A 19,853-nucleotide genomic window follows, 5' to 3' on the forward strand; every position below is an offset into this window, starting at 1 on the left:
TGACTTCATCCTTTGGTTGGGACCCTTCCTCGACTACATTGTTAAGAAATCCATGGACAAGTTGCACTTGCGCTGTGATGTCCTCTAGAAATCTCTGATTAGTGAGCGCAAGAAGTAGTAATAGTTGAATACCTTGCATGGGAGGGAGAAATCTCCCAAGGTTATTCTCGACGTGCTTCTCTTCTCCTTCTCTTGGACTCTTGCATGAGCCGATGGAGTGTCAAGTCATTCTTGTTTGAGAGAGAGAGAGAGAGAGAGAGAGAGAGAGAGAGAGAGAGAGAGAGAGAGAGAGAGAGAGAGAGAGAGAGAGAGAGAGAGAGAGAGAGAGAGAGAGAGAGAGAGAGAGAGAGAGAGGGAGAGAGGTCATGTATCTTTTGTGTGGTAATTGCTAATCCTTACTTCTGGATCTTGACTTTCAGGATCAAATCGGAGTTGCAGTCAACACCACCAATGTGACAATCGATTGGGCCATGGTAGAGCTATTGATCCATCAATCAGTTTTGATGAAGCTTCAAGAAAAGCCACATACATTTCTAGCTCCATCCAAATTTGGAAGCTATAATTGATTGGATGGAGATATAAGATTCAATGATAGCTACCAAATGCAACATGGCAAGGAACATGGAGATGAAGGTGCTCTTGGATTGCAAGTCTGCTTGCAAGGGATGCCATGGCTGTTAGTGCATGCTCTCTCCACAGCACCACTATCAACCAACATCATACAAATGAAGGATTTCAAAGAATTGTCTCAAATGTTGTGGAAGTGAAGCTAATGATGTTGGCATTTTCAGCAATCATATAGCTTGTTAACCTTATTTGCTAAAGCTTTAGCATCCTAATTGTCATGCAATGTAACATTTGCACCTTAAAAATATTGATCCATCTATATTTGCAATATGCAATATTACTAATGAGCTAAGCATTGTACATCCCAAGCATTGCAAGTCAAGGTAGGAGGACTCTTGAAAAGAAAATTAGGTTGTTTTAAATGGCAATATTGTAATGTGGAGACTTAGTCTTTTGAAAAACAACTAACAACAATAGATCATTGATCATTTTTGAAGCATTTTATAAAGGCTAAAGTGGTCAATTTTATTTGACAAGATTGTATGTGGGAACTTAGTCTTTTAAACGACTAATGATAATAGATAATTAATCATTTTTGAAGCATTTTATCAAGGCTTTAAGGGGTTTCAGTACACGTAGTGTTATTAGGTGTACAAATTTGTTCTTTCATTCTAGTAATTTGGAAAAAGATAGTCATTCAAAGTGCAAGACTTCTTTTTTATTATAAGAGCTATGTTGTTTTGTAGATGGATTAAAATGAAACAATCTATCCCCTTTCTATTTGGAATGTGATGCTTTCTAATAGCTATGCAACAAAATACTACTACTCTCTAAAGGAATAATTACAGTCTACAAGAATGCTTGTGTGCTTCCAATCTATGCTATCCCACATGATTCGAATCCCAAATGGTGTATGTTAGCATGTTTGAAACTATGATATAATTCTACTTCACAAGTGTGGTAATATTTTTTAGATTGATGACATCACATATTCGTATCCCATGAAATGGTTTATATTAGCACATTGCACTACAAATGGTTTTTTAATAACTCTTCACTTTTCAATTGCCATACATTAGGGGAGTTTTGAGGTCTTGAAAATGCCATGTAAGCGATCCTAGAGAGAGAAAATATTTTTAAAAATAAAATTATTTTTTATATTTTTAAAAACATTTATATTTTGGTAAGTAAATACATCAAAATTTGTTAATAAGTCATTGTCATGATATTCTCATGGTCACATCAAACCTAGAAATCTAGGCCGCCATAAAGGTGTGTTTGATTACTTCCCTCCATTCTCTCTCCCCTCTTTATTTCCAATGATCACATCCCTTCTTTCTTTCATTCTCACTCCCTTACTAGTTTCTTCTTCATTTTTCTTCTTATTTTTAATTCACATAGTTTTTCAATCTAATCTTCTAATCACATTCTTAGCTATGGATCAGTCATCCAATGATCTCTGTAGCTCTAGTAAAAGACCTCTCTATCATCTATTATCATCTTCTTCCTTCAGTAGTTTCAAAAGATATTTTGGAGAAGAAGACATTAAAAAGGCAAAGAAACAATGCTTGGAGTCATTTATAAAGAATCATTCTTTGGATAGTGAGTTAGTGCTGAAGACACTAGATAGTATTGGTATCAATCGAGATGCTTATATACAACTTTTCCAACTTTTACAATCAGATATGAATCAAGGACAAGTACGCAATTGCATACTTCCAAGGCCATCTGAAGTTATAACTATTATATAGAGAGTGAATAACAAAGTGATAAAGATTCTAGGTGAGCCTTTCCATATCAAGGCTAGCTTCAAGGGCAAGAAAAAGGAAGTTGTATTCAGTGAATTTGACAATATTTTCCTAGACTTTTCCACCCTATAATATTTAATTATCAAATTCTATGACTTATCACTAGAAGAGGCAAAAGGAGTGGTTAAACTTGATGAAAGTGAGATTTTGAAATGCACAAAACTTAGACATTACCACCATGTAGACAAGATCTTCAAAAGTCTAAGGATGGCAATTGTGTCTCCAAAAAGCCATTTATTGGTGGAGTGAAGTCTAGAAGGTTTCGAGGCTTTCATGGGAGACTTGGTAAGATAAACTCTAAAAATGGTGGCTCAACTATTAGATACAATCAGTGGAAGTCCCTACATAATGCAGTTAACGATCAGGTTGATAATAGACAAGCTCAGAATAGAAAAGCCAATTCTTAGGAAACACTAGACAAAGTATTCTTTTATTAACTACCTCCTCACAAACCCCTTCCAGCTCTATTTCCTTGGTTTTAAACCTCTCTTCCCTCAAATTCTCAATTCTTTTCAAAGCCTTAGTCAAATTCTCTCTCACATCCTCATCAATGTCACTCTTAGGGTCCTCAAAACCCCAATTAGAATCATCACAAACAACATCAAAACCTTTAGGAGAACTCAAAGAAATCATAAGACTATATATCAGATGAAGTTTTTTCTTTGACATTGTTGCCAGAATCAACCAAACAACTATCAAGAAGCATGAGGCCAGATCTACTCAAAATAACATCATCAATACCACAAACATAAGGACTAATCAAACCATCATAAACCAACTCACAAGACTCATTAGAGTCAACAACACCAACACCAAATCACAACAAGAGTCAAAACCCATAACCTCAAAAGTCTCTTGATCAACAAACTCACAATAAATATCAACAAACTCATCACGCAACAAATACGAACCCTCAATTTCATCTTGAAACCTTACAATTTCTAATCTCTCCCTCTCATGGTCTTCTAACAAATTCAAAATTTCATCCTCTAATCTCTCTTCATCTTTCAAGCAATCAAATCCATCTACACTATCACCAAGGCAAACAAGTTCACTCTCTAAATTTTCTTTACTCTCTTCAACACTACCATGACTATCAGAACTTTCATCACACCTTTCCTCATCAGATATATCAAAACATTCTTGACTCTCATCCTCTCCCAAGGAACATGAAAACTCTTGGTCCTTAAAACAATATGGTCTCTCATTTTCTTATTTACAACTTAGATCCATCCCTAGCTCACTCTATGGTCCTGAAGCTCCAAAGTATCATCACTCGATCCCTCCTCTTTAGTTAAATCACTAATCACTAGACTAGAAGTATCCATGGTCAATGGGTATGAATTCCCACTCTTAGATTCTTCACTCTTATCAATCAAACAAGTATTTTTCTCCTCAACCACCCTAGGGAATTTCTCCTCCCAGACTTCAATTGATTTCTCACAAGTCAACTCATCCTTTCTAAATAGAGAATATAGTATATATCTCTCAAGATAGGCATAACTAACTCTCTTCTCCTCAAAAACTTTTCTCTCAACTCGTATTGAACTCAACCTTTCCCTTGGTTTATCAAACCCTAGCTCTTTTTTCCTTTTGGTCTTCCTCTCTTGATATTTAGCTATCTTCACCGCTTCCTCAAAAGTCTTAGGGTTCTTAACCTCTAATTTCACTCTCCAATCTTCTAATTTCAACCCATTTACAAAATACATTATCTTCAACATAATTGGGGCTGTCTCACCTTCTGACAATGTCAAACTCCATCGATTTCACAATCTTTTAAAATCCCTAGAAAAATCCTCAACACACTGATCATCTTTTTGAACAAAAGTTTCTATTTTTTCCCAAATCTCACTTTGACTTTCTCTTTTTTTAAACCTAGATAGAAATGCATTTTAATAGATTCATAGTACAATTTCTATCTAAAAAATTAGGATTCTCTCAAAGTCAAGCAACCAATTTTGTGCTTCTCCTTGCAATTAATACCTAAGAATTTGGAGTTTAACTTCAGGATTGGTCACCCTCCCTATCAAACAACACACCTCTATTTTTTCTAAAAGTCTTTTGGGATCTTTTGTATGATTACCATGGAACTCAAGAAAATCATCAGCCATTTTCAACAATCACAAGAAATGAAAAATAGGTCACTTACAAGTAAAACAACCAAGACAAAGCCAACTTTTTGAGCACTCCTCGGTAGGGGCACCAAATAAGAGATGTTACGTGAGCGGTGATCAAGAGCAAGCATCACTCACAAGCCGATAATGAGACGTTCAGGTGTGCTAGTTGGGAAAATTGACTTTGTAGGATGCACAAGACAATACAAAAAATTTAAATATTCGGACAAACACTGCATGAACCACACATGAAACCAAACAACACATAATGCATCTTGTAGCTCAAACAACTAAAAACCCAAATCCACATAGATCATCAAATAGTACAATTTCTATCTAAAAAATTAGGATTCTCTCAAAGTCAAGCAACCAATTTTGTGCTTCTCCCTGCAATTGATACCTAAGAATTTGGAGTTTAACTTCAGGATTGGTCACCCTCCCTATCAAACAACACAGCTCTATTTTTTCTAAAAGTCTTTTGGAATACCATATTGGGAAATATGGGAATTTTCCATAAGTTTGGGACACGTGGTCAAATCTTTAGATTTGTCATAACTTGAACACTATAACTCCAAATTGAGCATTCTATAGCTCAATAGATTCCATTTTTCAAGCGCTTTCCAATGATAGGTCATATCATATGGTTTTAAGAAAGTTATGGGCATGCTATCTGAGTGCCGACTTTTTAGTATTCAAAAAATGGGAATTGGGAGATTCCCAAACTCACTAATATTGTGTTTTGGGATCTTTTGTATGATTACCATGGAACTCAAGAAAATCATCAGCCATTTTCAACAATCACAAGAAATGAAAACTAGGTCACTTACAAGTAAAACAACCAAGACAAAGCCAACTTTTTCAGCACCCCTCGGTAGGGGCACCAAATAAGAGATGTTACACGAGCGGTAATCAAGAGCAAGCATCACTCACAAGCCGATAATGAGACGTTAAGGTGTGCCAGTTGGGGAAATTGACTTTGTAGGATGCACAATACAATACAAAAAATTTAAATATTCCGACAAACACCGCACAAACCACACATGAAACCAAAAAGCACATAATGCATCTTGTAGCTCAAACAACTAAAAACCCAAATCCACATAGATCATCACATAACCTTTCAACAATTTCAAAAAACACCAACACTTTGCACAAAAGGTCAAAAACAAACTTTGAAGACAAATCCAACATCACAAAAATTTTATACCTTGATAACCTTGGGACGACACTCGGTGCTTCGACATCCAAATTCTCCAACTTCACAACTAGCACGACAAGAGTTGACACTCTCGCATATGACCCTCCTCTCTCCTCTCTCATGATATAATTGGAATTGAGGGGGAAGACCCTTAACTCTTCTTGTCCTCATCCTTATATAGTTTTCACAAGTTCTCTCACATACATTAGGCTTTTTGCTTTTAGCTTTTGGCTTCCTAAAAAGGCTTAAGGCTTTTATGCTTTTGGCTTTTTCCTTTTTACAACTTTTCACTATTTTTGTTTTTTCTGCCCTATGCCTGTTTGCAACTTGTTTGGATCATAACATCATCATATGAACTCCGTATATAGTCTCCCGGGTAGTCAAAACGATCGAAACATATCTGGTCAACAAGTTCACACGAAAAGAATTGCGAAAATATATAAAAAATAGGCAAAAATATTGATTTTCGTAAATTGCATCATTTTTCTCCATCTTTTATCTTGGACAACTTATTCCCTTCCTTGGCCTATTATTCTTGTAATTGCACATACTTTCAGCACACATGTCCTCTTTTTCTTCAAGAAATACTCGCTCACAATGTAAAACTTATGAAATTTTCCTTTGATCCTTGAGTCTTCAAAATACACATTCTCTGGATATGAACCTATTTTTTATGCAGTGTGCCCTAGTAAAACTTATGACCTTTTTCTTTGATCCTTGAGTCTTCAAAAAACACATTATCTGGATATGAACCTATTTTTTATGCAGTGTGCCCTAGTAGGAATATGGTTTTTTTAAATGAACTCCGTGCCTGATCATTCATGATTTGAAAAAATATGCAATGTTGGATCTTGGTATGCAACCAATCAATCGATATTTCACACAAAAATTATGGATACACTAGAGGAATTATGCCCAGCCTATCTATATGTGCTGGTACATCATGCAAAGTGCAAACAAAGTTCCTTGATTATTTAAATTCTCAACCTCAGCTCTCAACTCTCAGCAAGTAAATATGGCATACTTGGCTCCACCCAAATTCTCACAATCACTTTAGAAAATGATGGTCCTCAAGATGTTGACCAGATAAGAATAACCCATCTCACAATTGGCGACGTTCTTCACGACTCTCTAACTCACCCAACCACCATACACACTCATCCCTAGGTTCATAACTTTGTGATTGTTTGGGTAAAAGGCCTCTGGGCCTACTCGTGTATACTGTGACCGCCCATTCTTTATTCATATATAATATGATAGTACAATAAGGCTGTCAATTCAGTTAGACAGCACCTACATTGTGTGCTCTTCTCTCCCGCATCTTCCTCTTCTCCTTCTCCACTGCCATTTCATCCCCTTCAACTGGTATTAGAGCAGGTCTTCAAGAGCTCATCCTAGCCTTCCACACGATGTATGAGATCTTCATTCTCACTCAGTTTTCAACTCAACAGGGTTTTCATAGGTTGTGGGCAGCCATAGCTCACACCTCTTGGAGCTTCCTTCACCTTGATCTTGCTTCCAACCTATCACGGCTTGCTGAGGCTTGGTGTAGGCCCTCCTTGGCCCCCATTTTTGCCCCCTTTGGACTCCATTGTTGAAACGTGGGACAGCAGACCCCCCAGCCAGCTCACGTTTTTTTTGCGCTTGTTTCAAAGTCTAGCCCAAAAATCACTCTTTTTGTCATATCTCGGGCATTCGGAACCCGATTCAGGTAAGGTAAGAGTCTAAGTTGGGGTTTCGGCACGCTCCAAACGCAATGGTGATGTCAGATTTGCCAAATTTTGATGACAAAATATTTTGCAATAGATTTCAAGTTTGAGACAGCATGTATTTGTATACCTATGGCTTATGTGATGCTTCTATTGATATCTATTGATACCGGATCACTTGTGGATGTTATGCCTCTTATGTGAGATGTATTTGGAGCTGATTTAGCTCAGTCATTGACTATTTTGAATAATCTCAGATCTGTCCAAAACAGGGCAGCCACCTGTTACTTCAATTTTATGCTTACAGGTCTTGGCATTTGATGCCCGATTATGCCCGGTTGGTGCCTATACATACGGGAATGTTTGCCTATGGATTTGAGCTTTGATTGAGCACTGATTTGCTCAGTTTACAGAGGTTATATGCTGCTGGAAACTTCAGGGGCTGAAGTTATTTATGCTACAGTTGGGTTATGCCTATTGGTCACGAGGTGCTCCCGGCTACTCAGTATGATGTCATGATGTATTTGGACTATGCCACATGTCTTGTTTATGCTCCGGAATGCTTTTGAGCTGAGATTAAAGCTTGATATGGGTTTGACTGTCACTTCTTTGCAGTTGGCATTTCATCTATGACATGGTTTATGCCTAGGCTACCCAATACAGGTTATGATGTCTTGATGAATGCTTTATGCTTTGGCTGTGGATGGTAGTTATTTGAGCTCGTCTCGACATTCATTTGAGTATTCCCTTGAGCAGTTGGACATTGACTTGGATTTTTCCGTTATGACTTGGCCTTTTCCGTTACGACCTTGGATGCTATATGGGATTTTATGCTCCGATTATGGATCTTGGCTATTACTTGGATACATTTACAGGTATTGGGTAGTGAACTGCTCCCTTATTCTGGCAGTTGCCTATTGAGCTATGATTGCTCATTTGCATTTGATATGCAGGATACTTACTGATCAGTGGACTTGGATAGTGCTTGGGATTTACAGTTATGGCTTTCTTGCTCCTTTGTTGTCTAGCTTCTATGCTAGTTGGGCTCCTATTTCCCGTCCATGTTAGAGAGTGGATGCTATGTATGCTTACTCGTCTATGCACATGGTCTATTGTTATATACCTTACAGAGCCACTTGTTTGGATGTTGTTGTATAGATGTTTGGGCTTCACGTGGAGCTTGACTCTTGCAGGATGCTTTGCCACTTGTCAGTCTTTACTTGACTTGGATGTTCCTTGGTGGCATGATGTACTACAGAGCTATGCGTATGCATATGGTTATGGGCTGATTTCATGGCTGAATATCATATGCTCTTATGATAGATGTCTTATGCTTTACTGTACTGTGGTTGGTTATGTCATGCAGTTGGCTACAACTCTTCTTCATGTGGGAGCTTTTGCATCTTTGATTGATGCCTTTATGTCCTCCCGTCCATTGAGGTTTCATGAGCATTTGTAGCATGCTTCTACCACTGATGTACTAGCAGATGATTGTCTTTATGAGTAGGTTCCCTATGTTGGGATAGCCCTCGACGGCTTGAGCTTCGTGGATGCTATGGAGAGCCCTATTCATGATGACTTGGATTCATTGTCATCTTCTACAAGTTCTTTTACTTCAGATGTTGTTTACTTCCATTGTGGGAAGCTTGGGCATGTTCAAAGAAAATGCTTTAGATGGATTAGAGAGCAGCTGAGACAGAGACGGGACATGAGCAGAGAATCAGCGATGCGACAGGTATTACCACTCTTTCTAGTGGTGAGGTACATGCAGTTGCCCATGATGATGTAGTTGAGCATGTCCTCCTGTCATCTAGTTTCCCTACATCTTACTTGCTTAATGATCAGGCCTATGCCTTTGATTAGCTTTTCGACTCTATGGCATCTTGTCATGTTACCCCTCATAGAGCATGGTTCTCTTCTTATAGGGAGGTTGATGGATGTATTGACCTGGGCCTTGAGCAGACTTATGCTATTGTTGGTACAGGGAACATACACCTAGCTTTGCCTAATGGGACTTCTCTTATGCTCAGGGATGTTCTACATGTTCCCATGCTCAGTAAGAGCCTGATTTCTGTCAGTCAGTTGCATGATGCAGGTTACTTTGTTTCTTTTGAGGATAGGTCATGGAAGATCTGTAATGGTTGCTTGGTTTTGGCTAGAGGTTCTCGAGTTGGTTCTCATTACCCAGTGCGTCTCTCATGTGGGAGATTCTATGGTTGCAATTATCCGGATACCACATGCATTGTTATGGCATTATCGCCTAGGCCATATGCACCACAGAGAGATGGAGATCTTGTCTCGTTCAGACTCATTGCTGCCTCCTATGTCACTTACAGATCTTGATGCTTGCCCTGATTGTACTCTTGGTCCTTGCAGAGCCCCCTTGGCTTATGGCGATCGTATGAGGTATGCTCCTCTAGATCTTGTCAATTGTGCAGTATATGGACCTATGCCTTCCCAGTCACTTGGTGGAGTGTCGTACTTTGTGGCCTTTATTGATCATGCTACCCATCCTGTTTGGGCTTTTCCCTTGGTGCAGATTGAGGATGTTGCAGTTATGCTTGACAGGTTTATGGATTTTGCTGGTAGTAGGCCTAGGTGCTTGCAGATGGATTATGAGAGTCATGCTCTCTCTCTCAGCTTTCAGATCTCTTATCAGCAATATTGCATTCATTTCTTGTGCCCACGGTATTATGGGATTGCACATGGCATATGTCTGACCTTACAGGCAAAGGTTGCTTCTATGGTTACCACAGCTGGGCTGTCTTATGGCTTTGGGGCTGAGGCCCTTATGACGTCAGTCTATTTGGTTAATAGGACGTCGTGCTTGACCTTGGATGGTATTACACCCATGAGGCATGGAGTGGCATGTAGCCCTCCTATGATTACTTGAGGATGTTTGGCTGCCAAGCATCTGTACATATCCACATGAGCCTATGCCACATAGATGTATCCTCCTTGGTTATGGAGATGGTGACTTTAAGGCCTACAAATTATGGGATTTGGATGCCCAGCAGGTCATATGCAGCCGTCATGTTGTCTTCTATGAGATGGAGACACCTCTTAGCCCTCTTGATGAGCATTTAGTATGCTTTATGGCTAATTTTACAGCAGCTACAGTCCCATTACAGCAAGCTATTTATGCTGAAAATGAGGCACTTATTGGCCCAGATGAGGTAGCTATGCATAGCAGTCAGGGTCAGGATATTGGTGGCCAGTCGCTAGACCCCTTGCAGGCTCATGAGAGCCATTTTCTTGTAGTTTTGCATGCTAGACAGCCAGCCGTATGTCAGTCTTCCACTTCGTTGAGGCCACATGTAGTCTTAAGACCCCGTTGGACAAGTGTCCGAGATGTTGGACCTCTTTTAGTGATTGACTCTGGAGAGTTTGATTGCTCTCCGTTGTCTTATATGTGCCACGCTGATGCTATGCGAGACTCTGATGCTTTACAGCCGTGAACTGATGAGTTGTTCTTGCTTCATGAGAAGCATTATTGGATTGCTCCATTGTATGGAGCTGTGGATCGCTTATCTCCTCGATGTCATGGACTCGGGGATGCTTGACTCTTCTTCTGCAGAGGTTCCCAACACTTCTTGCACAGCTCACTTTCCGATTGGGCGTTGGGTGAGATGTTATGATTCCTCACCTTGTTTTTCTTTTCTTTTCTTTGTTTTCACTCCCAATCCACATTGGCCTTTTAGTGGGAGGTTGTTGGGGTAAAAGGCCTCTGGGCCTACCCGTGTATACTGTGACCGCCCATTCTTTATTCATATATAATATGATAGTGCAATAAGGGTGTCAGTTCAGCTGGACAACACCTACATTGTGTGTGCTCTTCTCTCCCGCATCTTCCTCTTCTCCTTCTCCACTGCCATTGCATCCCCTTCAGTGATCAACATCCCAAATACCGTAAGTGCAAGAAATGTGTGTGTTCAATGAAAGATGCCCTCTCAAGTACGCGTGCATCTAAAATTTATTACATATAGCTGCAACGGGCCTCATGCTGTGCCAGTGCTCAACGATGGTGTAAAACGTGCTTAATCCCAACCCATGGCATGGTAGTATTTGATAGAACAAGAGACGACTCCCGAGTGCAGTGCAATCAAACAAGTGCAACGTGAAGTGTTCGTGAATCCATAATCCATTTGACCCTGTGATGTGCAAGAATCTCAACAAGAAAACAAACCTTGTTCCACAATGTTCGGTAGCTACTAGCAAACTCCATCTTCAACTTGTCCAAAAAAATACCAAGCTCGACCAACATTATCAAGTTTCACACTCAACAAATCAAACAAAATGACAAAAACAAATCCTAAGCTAGACAAACACAAGAAATCCAATTTCAAAATGACAAAACAAACAAACACCCAAACAACAAAAAAAAAAAACCTTACTACAGTTTGACTAGGGGTTTTCAGTTTTCGCAAAAATGCTTGACGATGGCGCACGTGTCAAGTTAACTACGTATTATAGCAGCCACACGTGTGAACAAAGGTCCTTTTAAAACCAATTTTTGAATCACAAAAGAGTTTTAAATTTTTGGACCACAAAAGTATTTTTTCGAAGAGCAAGCCCTTTCCTTGCTCCGGAACATTAGCACGAGGCAACTTTGTCATAGCTAAAATTTCTTTAGCACCTTCTAGACAAGGTAAGATTTCATCACCCTGCACAAAATGTGCCAAAGTCTCAGAAATGTAATTTTCTTAGAAAATATTAGTAAACTCAATAGTGATGTTTTTTTTGCCAAATTTTTCTTCGAAATCTTCTCCGAACTTGTCCAAATTTTATTCAAAAAAGTTTGATGAGTGAAGCACGGGCATAGCTCTCCCCATGTAGAGTAGCCATCTCACGTTTCATATGTCGAGAAGAGCTTTACAACTGATTAAAGTAGCCCAATCTTATGCTGAGATTGGTTTGAGTAACTAAATATATTGATTACTATGCTTTTGTGTTCAAGAAACAAGAAATTTAAAAGATCTTGACAAGTCCAATAGCAAAATCATATTCTAATTGCTTACGGACTTATTTTTCAAAATTTAGCTAAAAATTTCACCAAAAAAATGTGGCATATGAAACACGAAAAGGCATGTCTCCTTTACCTAGAGGTCCCAGGTTGCGTTTCATATATTAGAGGGCTGCATTGTTAAATAGGAATTCAATTTGGAAGGTTAGCAAACTGTGATAACTTTGATTAATTTTATAATTTGATAAAATAAGTTATTTTCAAAGTGTGAATATATGATTGCCTTGGGATTGAAACTATGTGAGGAGTGTTTGTTTACCACTAAGTGATTGCAAATGACATTATATTAGATTCTGGGGATCTTTGCTAATTTTGAGTTGTTTTAATTTTATAATTTGATAAAATAAGTTATTTTCAAAGTTTAATTTTATAATTTGATAAAATAATTATTTTCAAAGTGTGAATATATGATTGGCTTGAGATTGAAACTATTTGAGTAGTGTTTGTTTACCACTAAGTGATTGCAAATGACATTATATTAGATTTTGGGGATCTTTCCTAAATTTGAGTTGTTTTTTGTTTTATCTTGAGATTTTAGATGGCTAAAACTAAGGCTACTGCAAGAAAGCAGAAAGTTTATTCTAGAGGACTTGCTTCAAAGATCCATCAATCAAACAAGCCTTCCAAACTTACAAGGAAGTCAAAGCCAATGAGAAATTTTTCACATCAGGTTAGATGTCTAAAGGATATTAGAAGTGCAATGAAGGCTCTGGACAATGCAATTCCAAAACTACATTTTCAGAGGCTTGTCAGGGAAATTTATAGTAAGCATAGTCTTGAGAGTTTTAGATGGATAAGGATAGCTCTCAATTGCATCTAGGAGGTTGCAGAAGATTTTTTGATTTAGTTTTTTCGAGATTCCTATATATAGGCTACTCATGCACATAGGCCTACACTTATGGACAAAGACATGATAATTCTTAGGAGGTGGAGATACAAGTTTTCAAAGATCCTTGAGCCAGTCCCCCATTCTGATGTGAAGGCTTTCAGTATTTTAAATGTGCATCCATATAAACAAAAGAAAGGTGATCCAGGTCCTAAGGTTGAAGATGTCACCCATGAAAAAGACACAAGACTACATGAGAAAGAGAAAAAGGCCACATAAGAGCAGGCAAATAAATGGAGGGAGTATAAAATAAAGAAGGAAGAGTAAAGGAAGCAGAGCAGCTTCTATCTTTTGAAAAAGAGCTATCCACCCTTCTTGAAAGGGTTGACCCTAAGGGCTTCAATGGCTGTTGCTTTTTACCTAGTGATATTAACAAAAGATCAAATATGATATTTTTTTACTGTGACTGTATTCAAATCCTCAAGAATAAAATGAGAGAAGTAAATGACTCTATTCTTCTTGTGGGATGAGGTATAATATATCAAAATTTATTTTTTCTCACTATATTTTTCTAGCAATAGGCTTTCATGTTTATGCTCACTATGATATCCATTCCTTTGCTAGGTGTGTAATGCATGAGCTCCCCTTTGATATACAACAAAAAATTGAGGTTCTTGATCCATCTATGCCATACTATATGAAGAGTGAGCTTGATGCAAGTGCATTTGATCATTGATTCAATCCAATTGACTTTGAAACTTTGGAGTTTCTTCTAATTCCATACAATGAAAAGTAAGTAATCTTATATTTTGTTAGATTTTATGAGCTTTTGTTTTACTAAATTATTGAAATATAATTGTTTTCACTTCTCATTGGAGCCTAATTGGAATAGACTGTGTGGAGAGGCAATGTTTCCTCATCAATTCTATGAAAGGAAGCCATTGAAATGCCAAGTTGTAAGTTATATAATCCAAGGTCTCATTAAGTTTTTTATCTTTCTTTTTGTAATTATTCTAAACTTTATTATCTTTTAGGTATAGAGCTATAAAAAGATTGATTGTGAAGTGCTAGAGAAAAAGAGTCCTATGCCTTCTGATATACTTGCAACAATGCAATATAGACAAGTTGCAGTAAGGTCTTGATTTGAATGGTTGGAACATAATAAGAAATGTTATTCTATAAACTATCATAAACAAGTTTCACAGTTTTTCTTTATATTGTTGATTATAGTGTCCTCATCAGGATGATAGTCACTCTTGGCTAGAGAGTAATTGCAAATGCCATAAGATTTGTTAGGTTTATTTATCTCAGCGAATATAAACTTATAAAGGTAATGTGAAAGATACTAAACTTTAAGATTGAGGTTTGTTGCAAAATAGTCCATTGATAATAATAATATAGTCCATTGTAAAAAATAATAATAGAATAAAAATATTTTCTTACAAATGTATGATAGTTTACAAGGGATTGCTATACAAGTGAGCATGTTTGGTATATAAGAGCAAAGGTCATGAAGTACATAATGGTCAATTGTATACAACTGACAAAAATGGACAATAATGGGAGCTTGGACATTGAAGGAGAGGAGATGCACGTAATGTTAAATAATTGTGTGGGTCCTCTACTTGGATTTTTAATCAAAACAAGTTGTATTCCTTTTCTTTTCTTATGATTCACAAGGAGCTATATTTCAGGGGGAATTATAACCACTTCATGTGCGACCTCTGAATTCTCGAAAGCTATACCCATGTATTTGGCCTTTGGTCATGTGCCTAGTGCCTCTGAGCCATGCTTGCTTTTGATTAGCCTCTGAGTCATGCACATGTACCTTTGAACCATGTCTTACCTTGGATCCTTGAGCTTCTCCATGCTCCATGTCATGAACATCCCCATGTTGCATCTCTCTCTTTTTTGTATCTCATTTTTTCAAAATCATTGGATTAGCCAATGCCTCTTCCTTCTCTTTTCCTTTTTTGTATATTTTGTGTCATGGGTTTAGTCACCCATGACCCAAAGGGAGGTTTGTTAGCTTTATTTATCCTCGTGTTGTGTGTAAAAGTGTGTGTCTAGATGTGAACACCTTTTACACCACTTATCATTAAATAAGGGTCAATGTAGCTACATAGCTTAGCGTATATATTCAAGCCCTATCACATGTATTTGTATCTCACTTATCATCATCAATCTTTTAGTTTGTGTGTACTTGTCAGATTTCACACACACACCCCCCCCCCATCGATGGAGTTTCATTTGTCATAGCCTGTTGGATAGATGCAAGCTCTATATCCAACGAAGGGCACACTTTAACAATTTGGCCAAAGGTGGGGAATCCATGGACACATATGCTCAAAGGCTTTGATGACAGGATGGTTTTGTGTATCACTCGAGAGGCATTGTGGATAGACATAGAGAGTTGCATGATTCTTCTCTATTTTTAGGGATTAGTATGATCGGCATTGACATCAAGTTTTCTTGGAGGCACGGTGGTGGTGAGATGGCCACTCACTGTTTGGGGTATCCATGGTTCTATTTGAGTGCCATTGTTATATGTACTATGATGAGTCATTTTCATTGTATATTGATAATTGTATAGTACCAGATCACCATGATTTGAAAGAGGGTGTTGGCAGATTAGTGAGTTCGTGTGTGAGTCTGTGCATGTGCAATAGCCAGGGCACATTCTTTATTTGTCAACACCTGTTCTATTAGGGCCAGTTTATGTCTGTGCATTTTATGGGTGGTCAATTGCATATTTGTGGTTGCGAGATGATGACTTGCCTAATCATGATTAGTGGCTATTTATTGCCAAGTTCTCTCATCCTCAATTATCATCTTTAACATACTATGACATTTGCAAGTCTTGTTGTAGAGAGGGAGCTAGTGCTAGCATCCACTTGCCATGTAGCGGATGACTCACTATTATATTGGACAATCTCATGATCTAGTATATGGATTTCATTTCTCAAGTATTCTTGTGAGTTCCTTTGCATGTTCTCCTATTTCTTTGTAATCCCTTTCTTATCTCTTGTATTGTACAATCTATTACAACAGATTCTCATGCTTCCATTGTTGCACCCACTTCTAACAAGTTATGCATCAAATGTTGTAATTTTCTCCATCAAGCTTCTAATATTGGGGAAGAGCGGGTAGGTTAGGAACCTTATGGTTCATAATGGCACAAAACTCCAAATCAACTTTGGAAGACATGGCCTCTGAATAGCTCAACACAAATTGGTAGCCCTCTTTGACTCCAAAAAAGTAGCTTGCTTGGGCTTCCTTTGCTCGTTTCAAAACAAAATTTAAGTGCCTGAGGAAATTAGAAATCAAATATACTCAAAAGGATAAAAACCAATCTTTCTCCTGCTTTGATACTCTTCACGCACACAAAAACAACATACAAGCCTCCTTTTTCACATGTCTCTGCTCGTTTTAGGCTTGTGTTGATGTAAAGTCTCCCCACTTGCTCTAGAACACTTAAAATGTAATCTTGGTGTTGCGTTCAAATCTCTCTTCAAGTCAAATGAGGCTCAAGAATCTGGAATGTTGACAAAGAATGGATTGAGGAAATGCTTTAGTAAACAAATCTGCTAAATTATCACGTCTTACAATACTCTACATCAATGGTCTTATCTAAGATCTTGGTGCACAAATCGGATGCTTTATGCATACGTAGTGAGTGCCAGAAGGTCCCCAAGAACAAAGAACTCTACTTTAAGCTAAAAAATCAAGAGAATAGACTTGCATGATATGAAGCAAAAAGACCAATTGGGTACAATCTCCCCCCATGCCTTGTGTGAGCACTCCAAAAAGCATGTATTTATTAATTTATTCATCTCAAAGCTTAAAAATAGGCCAATTTTAAAATTAAAATGCTTTAGCTTTTGTGTTTGCTTTTGTCCAAATAAAGAATAAAGCGGTTGGGTGGCCCAAGAGTTGGGCAGTGCCCAAATACAATGTCCAATAATGAATATTTAAACCGTGCGCCCATGCGCATACAAAATAATAGATATAGGGCCCACACATATGCCAAAAAATCAAAACCTCTTCAATTCCAAAGACAGACTTTTGTCTAGAAAGAGTTAAACGCACCTCTTCTAGACGCATCAAAATCCTCTCACAATTCACAATATGGTCTACAACAAACTGTCTACATCCATGAGCATCCATCTCCTCATTCTTTTCGTCCACTGTGCACCCTTTGATTGGAACATCATCCAAGAAGGGCATTGTCAATTGTGGTATAAAATCCCTGAGTACTCTATTTATAGCATTTGTCATGTGTGCCACTGAGTTTGTTGCACCCTACGGGAGAGTACACATCTGAACTAACCCCAAGGGAGTCTTCAATGGTTGTGATATCCCTGCTTTCAACTGCAAGATGAAACTTCGAGTAAAGATCACCCAAAGAATAGATCGCTCTACCTGCAAAAGCCTTTGCAAATTCATCAACCACAAGACCTGCACCCACATTTCTTATGGTCACTTTATTGACCGGTTGCATGTCTTGAATAAATCCTAAAGCCCCATTCTTTTTGGGCACAGTAAACCAACGATTTGAGTACAGGGCTCAAGAGGGCTCCAAGATCTTCATGTGAATCTTTTCATTTAGCGAATCCATCAACTTTGACAAGTAAGCTTTAGGCACTCTAATAGGCCTCAAGTTCCATGGTACATGTGGCACAGTAAATATTACCATAGGAGAGACAACATTTGGATCCACACAACCTATTTCAGTTGGCTAAAATGCAAATGCCTTTCCATGCCTAGCCAACATCCGCATAAAATAGTCTCTTTTAGCAGGCAAAAGAAACCTTTCTACACCAACTTTCAATTCCTATAATGTTTCAGATGTAAACTGATGACCTATATCTTTAGGATCCCGTAAGCTTGGCTACCTTGACACTTTTTCATACAAACCCTCACTTTCTGGTGGAAGTGGAAAATCAATTGGTTTCACCTTTTTGTCAGGTGTCTTATACTTTGTATCCACAAGTGCTTCAGCCTATTGTAATGCTTCCTACTAAGAAAACAATGCGACAACATCATACATGTCCAAAGAACATACTAACAACAGCAGTGCTTAATGAAAATCCAAGTATTTGAATTCCCTTGCATTTGGAGGCAAAGGAGATTGTCGAAGTGTATCGTGATTTCTAGGATGATTAACACAAACAGTAAGAAATTGGATTGCTTTCCTCCCATCCTTGCTTCTAACTCTTGCATAAGAAGAACCATCATCAAGCACCTTTTTTTCCATATGCACTCCTGTAATATAGGGCTGCCCCAAAATCATTGCATATGAGGAATTATCTTGCGCAAAGAAGTGTTGCTCTTCTTATACATCACCAATTCTCACTTTTACATTAGAACATGCATCATAAAGCTCTCCCAAAAAATTATCTGTAGCCCTCATATGCCAACCATGATCACTGTCCATAGGCCATGCACCATTCTCATACAATCCACACTCAATGACATTAATCTTAGACCCATGGTCAAGCAAGGCAACACAAGGAGTTTCAAGTTCTCCTATTTTCACTATTATTTTAGTGGTAGCCCTGGCCCAATGATTTCTTGTATAATGACTTCAAGGAATAAATCCTAGAGTCTCTTTCCCATATTGTTGCATATGCCTTACTCCACCATGCATATTGCTACAAGATAAAGCATTTTCAATCACTTTCTTCTCTTTTCCACTTGTTGTCCACTGATTAGTTGCATCCTGCATAGATAATCCCGTACTTACTTCATATTGATATTTAGCCTGAATACCCAGCAAACCAATTTCCTCTTCAAATTCCAGCAATGCACTAGTGGTTTCACCAAGAAATTGACGCTTCCTCTTAATTATGTCATTGATCTCATCATGAAATTCTTGCTTGGCGATTCTAAGCACCTCTCCCAAGGTGAATTCCACCCGACTGTTTAGGATTTGTTCTTCAAGAACCTTTGTAAGATCTGTGGCTGTCTCAATGTTAGACTGCAACTTATATCGTGGCTGCTTACCCTTCTTTTTGCCTTTTTGTTTGCTATCCTATTTTTGCTCCTAACTGACCTCTTCCATAACATGCTCTCGAGAGGTGGTTGATTTGTAGCTTTAGGTTGATCCACACTTCTTCTTGTCACTCTTTTAGATGTCCCTACATTATCTTCATCTCTCTTTCATTTCTTTTCCACAAGTATATCCGTGCTTTGTACCTTTACTAAATATGCATACATTGAATATGCATCTACCGGTAATTCCCAACTAGTCATGTCAGGAATTCCTTGCCCTACATGAGACATTTCACTATCAGTAACTGTTCTCTTTTCAGCTGCATGTAAAGCATGTGTCTATATTTCAGCCTTTGGACCACACTTGACCATGCATTCTATCCAACTATAGACCAAAAGTAGAAGCATCTACTACTACATAAGCATTTCAAACAGCAAAGTCTTCCAATAACTTCTGCATACCTCCCTTTCCAAAATTCAAAGTAAGAGGCATTCCCATTTCTTATGCATGGATCTTGCCATCTTTCCAAAATATGAGTTGTCGTGCCAAGGCCTCCTGATAGGCAGCACAATCCTTTCTCTCATGTTACAAACTATCACACCACATATATCTT

The sequence above is a fragment of the Lygodium microphyllum genome, chromosome 11 (assembly GCF_053477565.2).
Source record: "Lygodium microphyllum isolate KBCC chromosome 11, Lygodium_microphyllum_v1.1.10, whole genome shotgun sequence".
Taxonomy (NCBI): Eukaryota; Viridiplantae; Streptophyta; class Polypodiopsida; order Schizaeales; family Lygodiaceae; genus Lygodium; species Lygodium microphyllum.